The 12733-nt window shown below is 37.2% G+C and overlaps 1 protein-coding gene across 1 annotated transcript in view; it reads left to right on the top strand.

The window, feature by feature from the left end:
* LOC150084509 (acetylcholine receptor subunit alpha-like) overlaps positions 1–12733 on the top strand; it is a 483889-nt gene that overhangs the window by 457 nt on the left and 470699 nt on the right. The gene's annotated exons all lie outside the window — the stretch shown is intronic.

Genomic DNA, 12733 nt, shown 5'->3' on the forward strand with positions numbered 1-12733 from the left:
TAACATCAAACTTAATGATTCTGATGGACCCCTGCAAGGCGAAAACCATAAACGATGATGACATCGAAATAAGCCTTTATTGAATTAAGAGGGGGCGTGTACAGGTAAAGTGAAGATCCGCGCTATTGCCGATAAATTTTGACAAAATAGGTTGACCAATAAACACATCATCAGTTAAAAGCGAGTTTCGCAATGGCTGCCTTGGATACGCTTCTGCTGAACACCCCAGGTAAGCTGCCGTCAAAGAGCGAGAAGAGCAAGCGCCGATGGCATAACTAGGGTAGCATGTGTTCTGCACGCCTCTGAGAAACCGATTCTTTTCTTCGTTGGAAAGCTGCGAATTGCTTACCACAATTTTCAACTACTTACGCGCTAATAGCGTACACACACTTCTGAAGAGTCTTACGACGGCTAGTACGTTTCTGGAAATCTCTCACGAGCATTAATTGTTTTTTCTTAATCACCGGGAAAAACCGGATCTGATAAGCAGGCAGTAGATTTTCTGTTTTTACTGTCTTTCGCGTGACTTAAATTTAAGCAGTTAAAATATTTGTTCATCTGTCGTTGAAATATCCGAATAGCGTGATTTTATTGGAAGTCCCCGTTTGAATTATCTGATCCTAATAAAACTATATGTTATCATAGAAATGAGAGACGGATTTGATTAATTTTATCAAAAATTATTCTTCCAAGGCTGAGAATGGAGAAAAAAGGTTGGGTTATCTTTGTAGAACAGGAAATAATGAGAAATGGACAATGATTTTCAAATGCTTTTGTGGTTCCTTTAATATGTCTTTAGCTATTGTTAGAAAAACTACTAATTTGCCTTAAAATATTACAGTGATAAATTATGGAAAAGTCCTATCTTTAGTGTTAACTACAAGCACTAAAATACCCAAAAAATACTTAACACAGAAGATAGAGATGACTTGAAATTCTTCAATGATAAACTGTATTCTTCATAATATATTTTTTGCGAGTTATTTTTACCCCAATCTAGACAAAACTTCATATCTGAATGTACCTAGAAAGTTGAGGTGGTGCCATATTTGATAATATCACAGAAACGATACCCTCTTAGGTGTTCAAAGTAATTTTTTTGAGATTATCTGTTGGTCTTCAATCATCTGTCGTTGAATGTGGGATTAATATGTCAGCTGATGATTTGGTACTGTTGATGAATCATTTTAATAATAATAAGGCCAAAACGCAGAATGAAGTACATTTGATTCTATTAAAATAAGATTAAATGATGTTAGACTGACCAACATTAGTTGTTAGCCTTATCTGGTCAAAGTACCTCAATGCCTATATGGACAAAAGCATGCCACACCACTACCAAAAAGTTAATGAGACGTGGTTTAATCAACGAAAATTTCTAAGTCCAGTCAAGCCATCAAATGAAATGGTAGCCATTAAATCTGCAATGCCAAATTTCATTAATTGCACAATAATATTTGATTAAAATGATCTTTTAAGTAACTATAAATGAAATGTGTCGAGAGAAGGATATTTAGATGGTTCTTCATAAAGAATTAATAAAGTATGGCTGTTGCTGGTTAAACAAAGAGACTGCTAAAAAGTAATTTTTATTGTGGGAAACAGTTCAGTAAGCTAAAACTCTAACATAACTCAATCGTCTAGCAACTGGCGATGTTTCTTAAACCTGATGAGAAGGTCCAACACATGAATCAGAAACTACACCAACTGTTAGGCGGTTGCATTGCTCAGTAAGAGTTTCAACTCACCAACGGAACCTATAACCTCTTTCCACAACAAAACTCACTTTTAAAACCACCACATAATTTAATTATCGCCAAATTTACTCTACATTAATTTTATTTCTGATTTTCTCTTTCTAAAAGATTTTCTTTTTGATAGTTTTATTATGCATGAAGAAAATTTTGATTAAACGCGACAAGAGAAGATAAAAATAAGCTAGTTATAATTATGGATGTTTTGTACTTCAAATTTATTAATTGTCACAATAACTATTGTTACCAATGAAAGTAACAGTGATAATAATTAAAGTATGGTTTTATAGAAGGACACACTGCAAAGTTAACTAGAACCTCGATTTCCTAGAACCATAGCCATAGTGCGCTGTACTATTCAATCCAGCTCCCTCGGCAATAAGGTAGTGTAATAGCAATCCGGCAAAGGTGTGATGGAAATCTCTTAGGATTTAAGCTAACCCAAAGATCATGAAATCATAATGCATTGGCAATCACGGTGTCATCGATGAAAGATAAATGGCTCGTTGGCCAAACACAGTAAAAAAATCATGGAGAGAGAGAGAGAGAGAGAGAGAGAGAGAGAGAGAGAGAGAGAGAGAGAGAGAGAGAGAGAGAGGTTCGAATGCGTAATGCGGGCAAACTTAAAGTTTATTCAGCATGGATAGATGGAAGATTAAATCGTTAAAAAATGGTCATTTATGAAAATGTAATTCGGAATGCATTTCATTATGAATGCCAAACGTTTCAGTTACACCTAATCAGTGTTGGGATGTTTATTTAGAATTATCACCAAAGAAGAACCATCATGTATATCATGGACCTATCTTGTCTGTAAATCATGTCTACTTGCCTGCCACGTAGGATCAGCTCTCCTAGAGCAGGTATTCGAAGTGAGATTATGTGTTTTGTTGGACGAAAAACCAGGCTCCATTCTTGAGATGGACTACTCTGCCACGGCGTGAAAAAAGCCTATAAAAATTCCTCTTGTCATTGACTGGATTCGAATCTAGGCCTTTTCCGCATGTTTGGAAGGGCGATCGTAACCACCGTGCTACCCCAAGGACCTCAGCCTGACACACATTCATATACAAAATTTAACTGTACTGGACCTTGTCGCTCACACTCGTATGTATGGGTGCGAGCGAGTGTGTTCATCGGCCAATCTGCATGTAGTGGAGATTGAAAAACTCAGAGTACGCAGAGAGAAAACCATAAACCTCTCTCTCTCTGTGCTTGTAAGAGGACTTTAGATATTCCTCCACTGCTTTACAGAAACAGAACTGAGACCTCTCTAAACCAGCGATGAACAGCGATGTATCATGCCGACTGGCCTGCTACGTAAGATCAGCTCTCCTAGAGCTCATCTCTAACGGAAGATTCTCGGATGGGCAATGGGATCGGAATTAAAGGAAAATGGTCTGGCTGCCATGATTCCTGGAACATTTCCTAAGTGCTACACGTTAATACTTTTTATACCATATTTCTGATTATTCTATATGCGGTTATAAATTAAAAGGGTCTGTGTTCAAAGAGTAAGATCAAATAGTAACATGTATTTACACTGAGTGATCACTGAATTATGACTACCTACCTAATACCTCGTAAGTCGTCCTTTGCCTTCAGTACAGCCGATATCCGACGTGGCATTGATTCAACAAGATGTCGGAAGCGTTCGGGAGGTATGGCTAATCAAGCTGTGTGTAATGCAGTCAGCAATGCAGGTATGGAGATGATTGGTGTATCCAGACGCTTTCCATAGTGTCCCGCAAGTGCTCTATGCGATTAATATCGGGGGAGTTCAGGGGCCTATCGATATGCTGGAAGTCAGAACTGTGTTCCTCAAACCATTCCTGCACATCAAGTGCCCGTTGGCTCGGCGCATTGTCATCTTGGAAGACACTATCGCCATTCGGGAAAAAGTGTGATATAGCGGAGTGTACACAGTGAGCAAGAAGTTGACGATAACGGAGACCACTGATACGATGTTCCACATGCACCAGGGGTCCAAGTTCCTGCCAGTGAAACATGCCCCACACCGTACAACCGCCTCCACTGGCCTGCACTTTTGATACCATGCATGATGGATGAAGAGTCTCATGTTGTTGACACCAAATCCGTACACGACCATCCACGGTGTGGAGTAAATAACGTGACTCATCAGACCAGCACACCTTCTTCCAATCTTCTAACGTTCAACTTGCATGCTCTTTGCACCAGGAGAGTCTTTTACGCCGATGAACCTTGGTTAAGAGAGAATGCCGTAGGGGTCGTCTGCTGGTATAGCTCATACGTGCGAGCGTGTGATGCATGGTCATGCCAGATATTGTTCCGGGTTGGGCCATGTTGCATTGGGTAGTCAACTCTTCAATAGTGCTGTGCCTGTTCGCTCGTACGAGTCGTCGTACCCGGTGCTCACCTCTAACATCAACCTTTCGCTGATCTTTGCAGTTTTGCTGTCGTTGTTTGACCATTTTGACGCCAGTCCTGGTACACTTTAACTACGGCGGCTCTCGAATACCCCACCAGTTCAGCCGTTTGGGGAATCGAGGCACCAGCTCGTCGAGCACCCACAATCTGTCCTTTATCAAAGTCCGATAAATCCTTCCTTTTACCCATCACGCTCGGAATTTTACTACCTACTGAACCACTGACACCTTATCTATGCTAAGTAGGTCAACTAACTCCGCACTCTCGTACCTCACGTGGTCAACGGGTCGCATTCGGTTTTCAAAGGGGGTGGTCATAATTCAGTGATCACTCAGTGTACGTATCTGTAGTTATACAAATTTACAATATCACAGATCACACGTTACGTTTTGTTTACAAAGACATTTTCTGCGAATATTTTCTTTTAGAAAATATTTGCAGAAATTAACTTTACAATTAAATTAAATTAAAATAAATTAAATTAACACAATACAAATTAACTTTTTGTGCAGGGTGCGAAAAAGTTAATTAGGAAAAAATTTATTTCGTAATGAATGTTTTATAAGTAGCTGCCATTAAATAGGGACATTTAAAGCAAAGATTTATGAATTTATATTAGAGCTAATGCTTTGTCTAATAAAATAAAAAATACGTCCTTTACATAAATAACTAACCAAGAAATCAAAAAAAGAAAATTATTTTTTTTCCGCCACTTTGCAAAACAAAACTACACAAGGTACTTTTAAAAATATAAAAAACAGCCAGGTATTCTGAAAAAAGTGTCAAAATGTTGACGGAAAACAATAAGACAATTTGTCGCCTGTTGAAAAACTATAGAAACCAAGGATTTTTTTTTTTTAACTCTTAACTTTTGTTTTCAAACCAACTAACAACCAATTGTTAAAACAGTGAAGAAAAATAAAAGAATTTTATAATTTGTCTCTTAAACTAACTCTAGGATTTCTGGAGAATACCTTACCAAGGGACGCAAATTTGCAAAGAATCCTTGACGAATGTCGATGAGGCGTGGTTGAGGAAACTTCCAAGTAAGAATTTGGATGTGAAATCTGATAATAGGGCAGGTTGCTTGGAATGTGTAGAAATGTATTCAAAGTATTCGTAGTTCAATCTCTTTTGGGGATTTTTTCCTATGCTAACACTAGTCACCTAATTATTCCAAAGTTCCATTAGATTTCCTTGGTTAAGGGCACCAACCGTATCAGCAATCAACTGGTTGTTCCTTCATTAGGGAGAATTAGGGACTATATGTATTATGGTCTTTTAATTTTCCTCCCTGTGTTTGTTTGTGTCTTCCTTCGGTCCAATTTGACGATTCTGTTCTGGGTTCGACTAATACTGCGCCGACGGGAAAGGTTTAAAAAAAAGTTTCGGAGGAGTTCCCTTAAGCGACTCAATAGTTTGCACGTCGCTACTACACTCAATAATATATAAAGCACAGTCGCTGCGACCATCCTTTTAAGGAAGAATGACAAAAAACAAAAAAAAATTGCGGAAAGCATAAATTATAAATAAAATTAATTTTCTGTTTATATTCTGGGATGACCAGAATATAAATAGAATGGATGAGAGCAGAACAACTAAGCGTATAATGAAACGGAAACCTACCGGAAGGAGGGCGAGAGGAGAGATGGATGGATGACGTCGAAGAGGACTTAGAGATTGAATTTTTTAAAAAAACTTCTCCAACTTCTTTCTTCTTGGAGGGCTTATTGATGGAATATACTTGAGAATTCTAAGACCCACCTTGGGTTATAACGCCAGAAGAAGAAGAATTGTGGGCTGGCCACACAGGGCCATAGCAGCTTACACGATGGAGGGAAAAGCACCTTCATTTGACCACTCGGCTACGTCGCTTCGGACTTTTTAATCTAAATTCAAAGGAGATCATAACGTTATGCTTATAAAATACACAGGAGTCATTCTATCTGTATTTTATTCTGCGCATACTGATGAATATGCGTATACACTAATAACAGTCGAACTCTCGAAAATTGTAAAATGAAAAATAAACATGCTGTTAGAAAGACGTTTGTTCATTATTATTATATGAAAGTTATTCTTTCCTTGATTAAAGATCATAACATTAAACATTGATTAACACCAAAGATGTGTTCACGGATGCGGATGAACACAAAAGATTTCTTTGAAAAACTCAGAGTATGCAGAGAGAAAACCCTAAACCTCAACACAACTTGTAAATTGTAAATGAGTTCAGACATTTCTTTACCCTGCGCTAGAACTGACAGCACCGATATTTGAAGAGAGATTCAGGACATAAAAGAAAAAAATGGAAATAAAATAAAAGTACAAACTACCTGGTTGTAAATCAACGAATAAAACAGAATCAATATGCTTATTTTTTCATCTCACGCGTAACTAACTGTAGTGTCCTCTTCAAGGTCCACAAATACCGGTAGGTGCATTTCATACAGGTACAGAAATAAACTGAACCAAATTGTGTAATATAAAATCTGGATTCATTACAGGTGAGTACACAAATCAAAGGATTAGTGTGGGATAATATTTCTAGAGCCGCACTTTGTGTATGTCTAAAAGAAACGCATTAGAAACTGAGTTAACTACACAAGATTTTTAAGAAACTTTTTTTAGAGTGACTGACGAAAAACATTCTGGAACGCTAACGAATTTAATAAAGCATTGAATGCATTGCTTTTCGTAAATTAAGCGTGCCTACGTAATATCATTCTGAATATGTATTAATTGTAGGCTATTTGTTAAAAATTGCTGTTAAATTAATATGCTAATCTATATTAATTTTAATATGAAACATTTATTATAAGGATTAAGTGATGGTATGAGTTAATTAGAGGGAAAATGATTCCACTTTGATGACCATCTGTATATATTTCAACGCTGTACAGACGATGATCATTATTTTAATCGCGAATATGTAATAATTCATCAACATTTATTAGCTATTTATTTTCGTAAGTACGTATGTGACTCATTTTAACTGATATGAATTTTAAAAATTCGGACTGCACCAGACGACCACTTCGAAATAACGATATCAATTATAAATTTTCTCTTTGTGTATTACAGATTATTTAAATTCTGTTTTTTTTTTTTTTTGTTTTTTTTTTTCGCTTGTCACAGAAAGTAATAATTGAAGTTATCGATGCCTCTGAATTGAATAAAAATTGTTGATCAGACTCTGGGAAATAGCCGCCCTGCAAAGAGGCAGATACGAACAGAAAATCGAATTCATTCAGCTGCAAATGTTTTAGCGCTCTCTGCGCTATAATTTAGTTTGTTTAATTACCAACAAAAATAAGCGCAGTAAAAGCTAAATGAACACGGTACTGTTGCATTATCGATTTTATTTTTTTCATCTCGTGAGCTGCAGTCGCCATTTTTTGGAACTTGGTAAAGTTGTAAACCATTGATCTAGAAATGTCAGAAACAATTTTTTGGTTACAGTTGTTCTTAACCCAGTACTGTCATTTCCGATTTCTTTTCTTTATTCATCAATTACTAAGTATTTTCAACATTGCTTTCGCTGCTAGGTAACTTTATCTATAAAATTACCAAAACAAGGAAAGCACAAGATCAGAGAAAAAATAAAATAAATTGAAGAACCAGTGGATTTCCTTTATCCTCGTTGTAAGTAGCTTACCGTTGCACCATCTTGCAATCTTGGAATGTTGAATAATAAAATGATACAGGCTTACTGGAGAGCGCAATAAAAAAAAACGTGTATGCTGTATATAAATTATTATTTGTCTGTTTTGAACAACCGTCTACGATGATAATACCTGGGGTGTTCTAATGGTAGCACTGTTGACTTGTGTGGATATCGTGTTCACTGACGGTAATGTTCTGTGGATCAATTGCAGGGCAAATGGCAGCAGGAAAAATATTCTTTACTCCACTCCTCGTTCTCCTTTAAGTATTAATTCGGATGTAGAAAAAGGCAAGAATAAAGAACGATATGTCTTTATGAATAAGTCTAGAAAAAACAGAAAAGTCTAATAAAAATGGTGCATTAAGACGAATGGTGCTAATTTCATCAGAGGGTCTAAGATACAATTATAACAATTTTGCGGCCCGGAAGAAAGGTGTTTTATTATATCAATATAAAGTGGAGATGTGGTTGATTTAATAGTTAACAACCGTATGTTTTTCTGCAGACTAAGCAATGATGTATTCCATCATTGCATTGTCAACTTTCTCGATCTTTCTCTTTCTCGATTTCTAAAAAACATTTTTTAGGAGAATCATTTTTTTAATATTTATAAATTTTAGAGAAGACATCAACACAATGTTATCCATCATGGCGAAAATTCTAGAGTTTCACATTGGGGAATATTATCTTAGATTGATAGGAAACCATTGAAAGGCTAAAAAGCACAAGAACAAGAAATGCTAATCGGTTATTTAAATATGCACATTAGTAAAGTAACTGAAATAAATAAAGCTCATGTTCGATTAATATAAGTAATGGCAGAGAATTAGCGTAATAAGTCGGAAACACAAAGCTAAGATTCCACTCATAAATAAATAAAATAAAAATATTGTTTATACTCTGTGAAGGCCACGGAGGATTCATAAGTTAAGAGTAGAGTATAAAAATATTTCTAATTTCATAGTTTTCTGAGGATCTGTACAAGCCTTCCAAACACTTCCTAATTAATTTCACAAATATACGAGGTTTGAATTCTAATCTCAACGATGTCCATTTCCACTTGCAGTCTGCCAAACCCCATGTACTTTTTCTGACAGAATCTCAGTTATCGGTTGATTCAAATACTGCTCATCTCAGATGCCCAAATTATTCGCTGTATGATTCCTTTCGCCTCAAATGTGGTACTTGTGCATATGTCCGTTCCGATATTCCCTGTCAGAGACTTAGTAATTTGGAATCTCCTCTTTTCGATCTTCTCTGGCTTAAAATCTCTCTACCTCATTGTGCCAAATTCATCTGTTGTCTCTACCATTCTCCCAACTCCACTAATCACTTGGAGTTCTTTGACTTCCACTCTTTGCAACTTGACTTTCTCCAGTCCAACTTTCCTAACAGTGAGGTAATTTTCCTTGGTGATTTTAATGTTCACAATTCCAGCTGGCTTCCGTTTTCTAGTCACACTGACCCAGCTGGTCGAGTTGCTGAGGCTTTTGCAATTACTAATGACCTAGCACAGATTGTTCATTTACCTACAAGAATACCGGACAATCCTAACCATACAGCCAACACGCTTGATCCTTTTCTCACAAACAACCCTTCTAAGTACACGGTCGAAGTGAAAGGTTCTTTAGGCACCTCAGATCACAACTTGGTGATTGTCACTTCTCCAATGGAGCCTCTATCGCATGGCTATTCCCAACCTCGTATTGTTTGGCATTGCAAGAACGCAAAATGGGAGGACCTGCGAGATTTCTTTTCTTCTTTTCCTTGGTTGGATTACTGTTTCAAAACTTCTGATGTCAACGTTTGCCCAGATCGTGTCACTGAAATTATTCTTGCGGGAATGGAATCCTTTATCCTACACTCCACTTTAAAATCTCGTCCTTTATCTAAACCTTGGTTTTCCAATAAATGTGCTAAAGCTGTTCAAGAGAAGAACGTTACATATCGTAATTGGCTTGTTTCTAATTCTTCAGTTTCATTTTCTGCCTACACCAAATTTCGCAACAATTGTAAAGCAGTTATTAATCAGTCCAAACTAGAGTTTGAACAAGCTAAGAGTAGAAAACTTGCTTCTTGCCCTAATGGTAGCCGAGCATTCTGGTCTCTTGCCAAAGCTATTGGCCGCAACTTTTGCCCATCTCTGCTCCCACCTCTGTCCAAACCAGATGGTTCTGTTGTCACTTCAGCCAAGGATAAAGCTGACCTGCTAGCATCCCATTTTTCTTCCAGCTCATGTATTAATGACCTTGGTAAAACACCTCCCACCATTCCCAACACGCTCCATTCAATGCCTTCTGTGGTTTTCCATCAAAAGGATGTCAGAAGGATTTTGACGAATCTTGATGTTAAGAAAGCTCCAGGTACCGATGGTATTTTCCACTTGTTCTTAAAACCTGTGCTCCTGAACTTACTCCTGTTCTTTGCCGCCTTTTTTCACTTTCTTATTCCAAAGGTGTTTTTCCTTCTACTTGGAAATTTGCTCATATCCAGCCAGTTTCTAAAAAGGGTGACAAATCCCTCCCTTCCAATTATCGTCCCATTGAATTACTTCTACTCTTTCTAAAGTAATGGAGAAATCAATTAACCGCCAACTCTTAAACTACCTAGAAACCTTCCGTCTGATCAACGATCGCGAGTACGGATTTCGTCAGTGTCGATCCACTGGTGATATTCAGGCTTATGTTATCCATTTATGGACTAATTCAGTGGAAAAGTTCGGTGAAACACAAGCAGTTTCTCTTGACATCTCAAAGGCTTTTGATCGTGTTTGAGATAAAAGTCTTTTAAACAAACTTCCCTCTTATGGTTTGCCAACTGTTTTTTGTAATTAGTTATCCAGTTTTCTCTCTGATCGCTCACTGAGTGTGATGGCTCTCTGTCTTCTAACTTCTCAACTAATGCCGGTGTCCCCCAAGGTTCAGTTCTTTCCCCCACTCTTTTCCTCTTGTATATTAATGACCTTCTTTCATTGACTGGAAATCCTATCCATAGTTTTTCCAATGATAGGACATTGTCTTCCACTTTCCATTTTGAGAAACCTTGCCCTGCTCAATCAGCTTCAACTTATTGAAAATCTGCTACCAATTCCTTAAATGCCGATCTCCAGGTAATTCTCCAGTGGGGCAAAGACAACTTAGTTGATTTCAATCCTTCTAAAACTCAGTCTTGTCTTATATCTCTCAAAAAGGATTCTTCTGCTCCGATGCTTATCTTTGGTGACAATCCAATTTCCAGGCAAAATGATATATCCCTTTTAGGGATTACCCTGACTTCTAATCTCTATTGACACAAGCACATTACAAATATTGCTTCTTCTGCATCTAAAAAAACTTGGTTTTCTCTTTCGCTCTCGGCGTTACCTTTCTTCCAAACAGCTGTTCACTCTGTACAAATCGGAAGTCCGCCCTACCATGGAATATTGTTCCCACATTTGGGGTGATGCCCCCAAAACCTCTTTCAGGCTTCTTGATTCCATTCAGAAAAGGGCAGTTAGGTTAATTAATGACTCATCTCTAACAGAGTCTCTTGATTCTCTATCCCATAGACGTACTGTTTCTGCTGCCTCTTCTACAGATACTTCCTTTTGCACTGTACTTCTGAATTGGCTTCTACAATTCCCGCTCTCTCTTTCAAAGCAGTCCGAACACGTGCCGCCCCCAGCCAACATCCATTTACTGTCCAACTTCAAACTCACAGAACCAACTTTTCATCTTCCTCGTTTATTCATTCAACTGCCGTTTTCTGGAACAACCTTCCTTCATACGTATTTCCTGAAAATTACAGTCTACAGAAGTTCAAGTCCAATGTCAACAAATATCTTCTTTATTCTTCTCAACCTCCAACCCAAGCACGGTACTAAGAACTATACGTTCTAATACCGCTCGTGTTTGGGGTTTACATAAAAAAAAAGCCGTTTGGGTGACTGTACTTAGATTCTGACTACTCGGCTACTGCACATTTATAATTTATGCATTAACCTTAAAACTGTGGGTTATAGCTCCTTACTTTTAGGAGTGGTGCGATCACGACGAACAGTACATATGTTGTCACTCATTAAATTTGTTTAGCTTATTGGTAGAAGGTAGGTTGTAGCGAGAACGCCATTCTTCAGATTATCTGTGGACATGAGCTTGGTACCAAGCTTATGTCAGTATCTCTGCACTGAAAACAAAGAACGGTAACTCGTTTTGAAGATCACTGTTGTGTTAGTATGAAGAACGTCAATTAAATATTCTTCACTTCTTCAGTAATTGCAGAAGTCCACATCAAAGTTTTGAAGAATTTTAGATCTTTTTCCTCGAGCAATTTAGGGCAAAAGAGGTGGGCTAAGCACTGTGACAAAACGTATCTTCATTGTAATGGTAAATCTGATATTATATTTCATTTACGGTCTAAATTATCTTTAAATAACTGGGTTGTGCTCATGAGAGCAGGCAGCGACACGTAGACCTGAGGAGTCAATATTATCCCCTCCTTGCAAAAATGACAAAGTAAACTGTTTGGGCTACGAAACCGAAGATTTCAGTGGATCGACTACGTCCATTTGTAGACAGAAATCCGTTTTTGTGTACACCAAAATGAATCGATTGCAAAAAAAGTCAAGTTTGTTTTTAATTTAATTCAGATATCTTTTGTATGCAATTAATTTAGAAAGGGAGAGATCAATTAACTACTTTCGTATTTGAAGAAAACCATTACTTGGAAAAAAACTGACTTTTTTTAGTGTTTAAATTACGATACTGAAATCTACTTTCACAGAAATCATTTTGACCTTCGATTATAATAATAGGATTAATTTGTACAGCAAAACTAAAAGTAATGCGAAAACAAAACCAAATATGTTCTAAAGAATATTTTGTTGAATTTAACTTAACAAAAGTATTTACGTTCATTTTTTAAC

The sequence above is a fragment of the Mastigoproctus giganteus genome, chromosome 6 (assembly GCF_048544385.1).
Source record: "Mastigoproctus giganteus isolate SK-2022 chromosome 6, ASM4854438v1, whole genome shotgun sequence".
Taxonomy (NCBI): Eukaryota; Metazoa; Arthropoda; class Arachnida; order Uropygi; family Thelyphonidae; genus Mastigoproctus; species Mastigoproctus giganteus.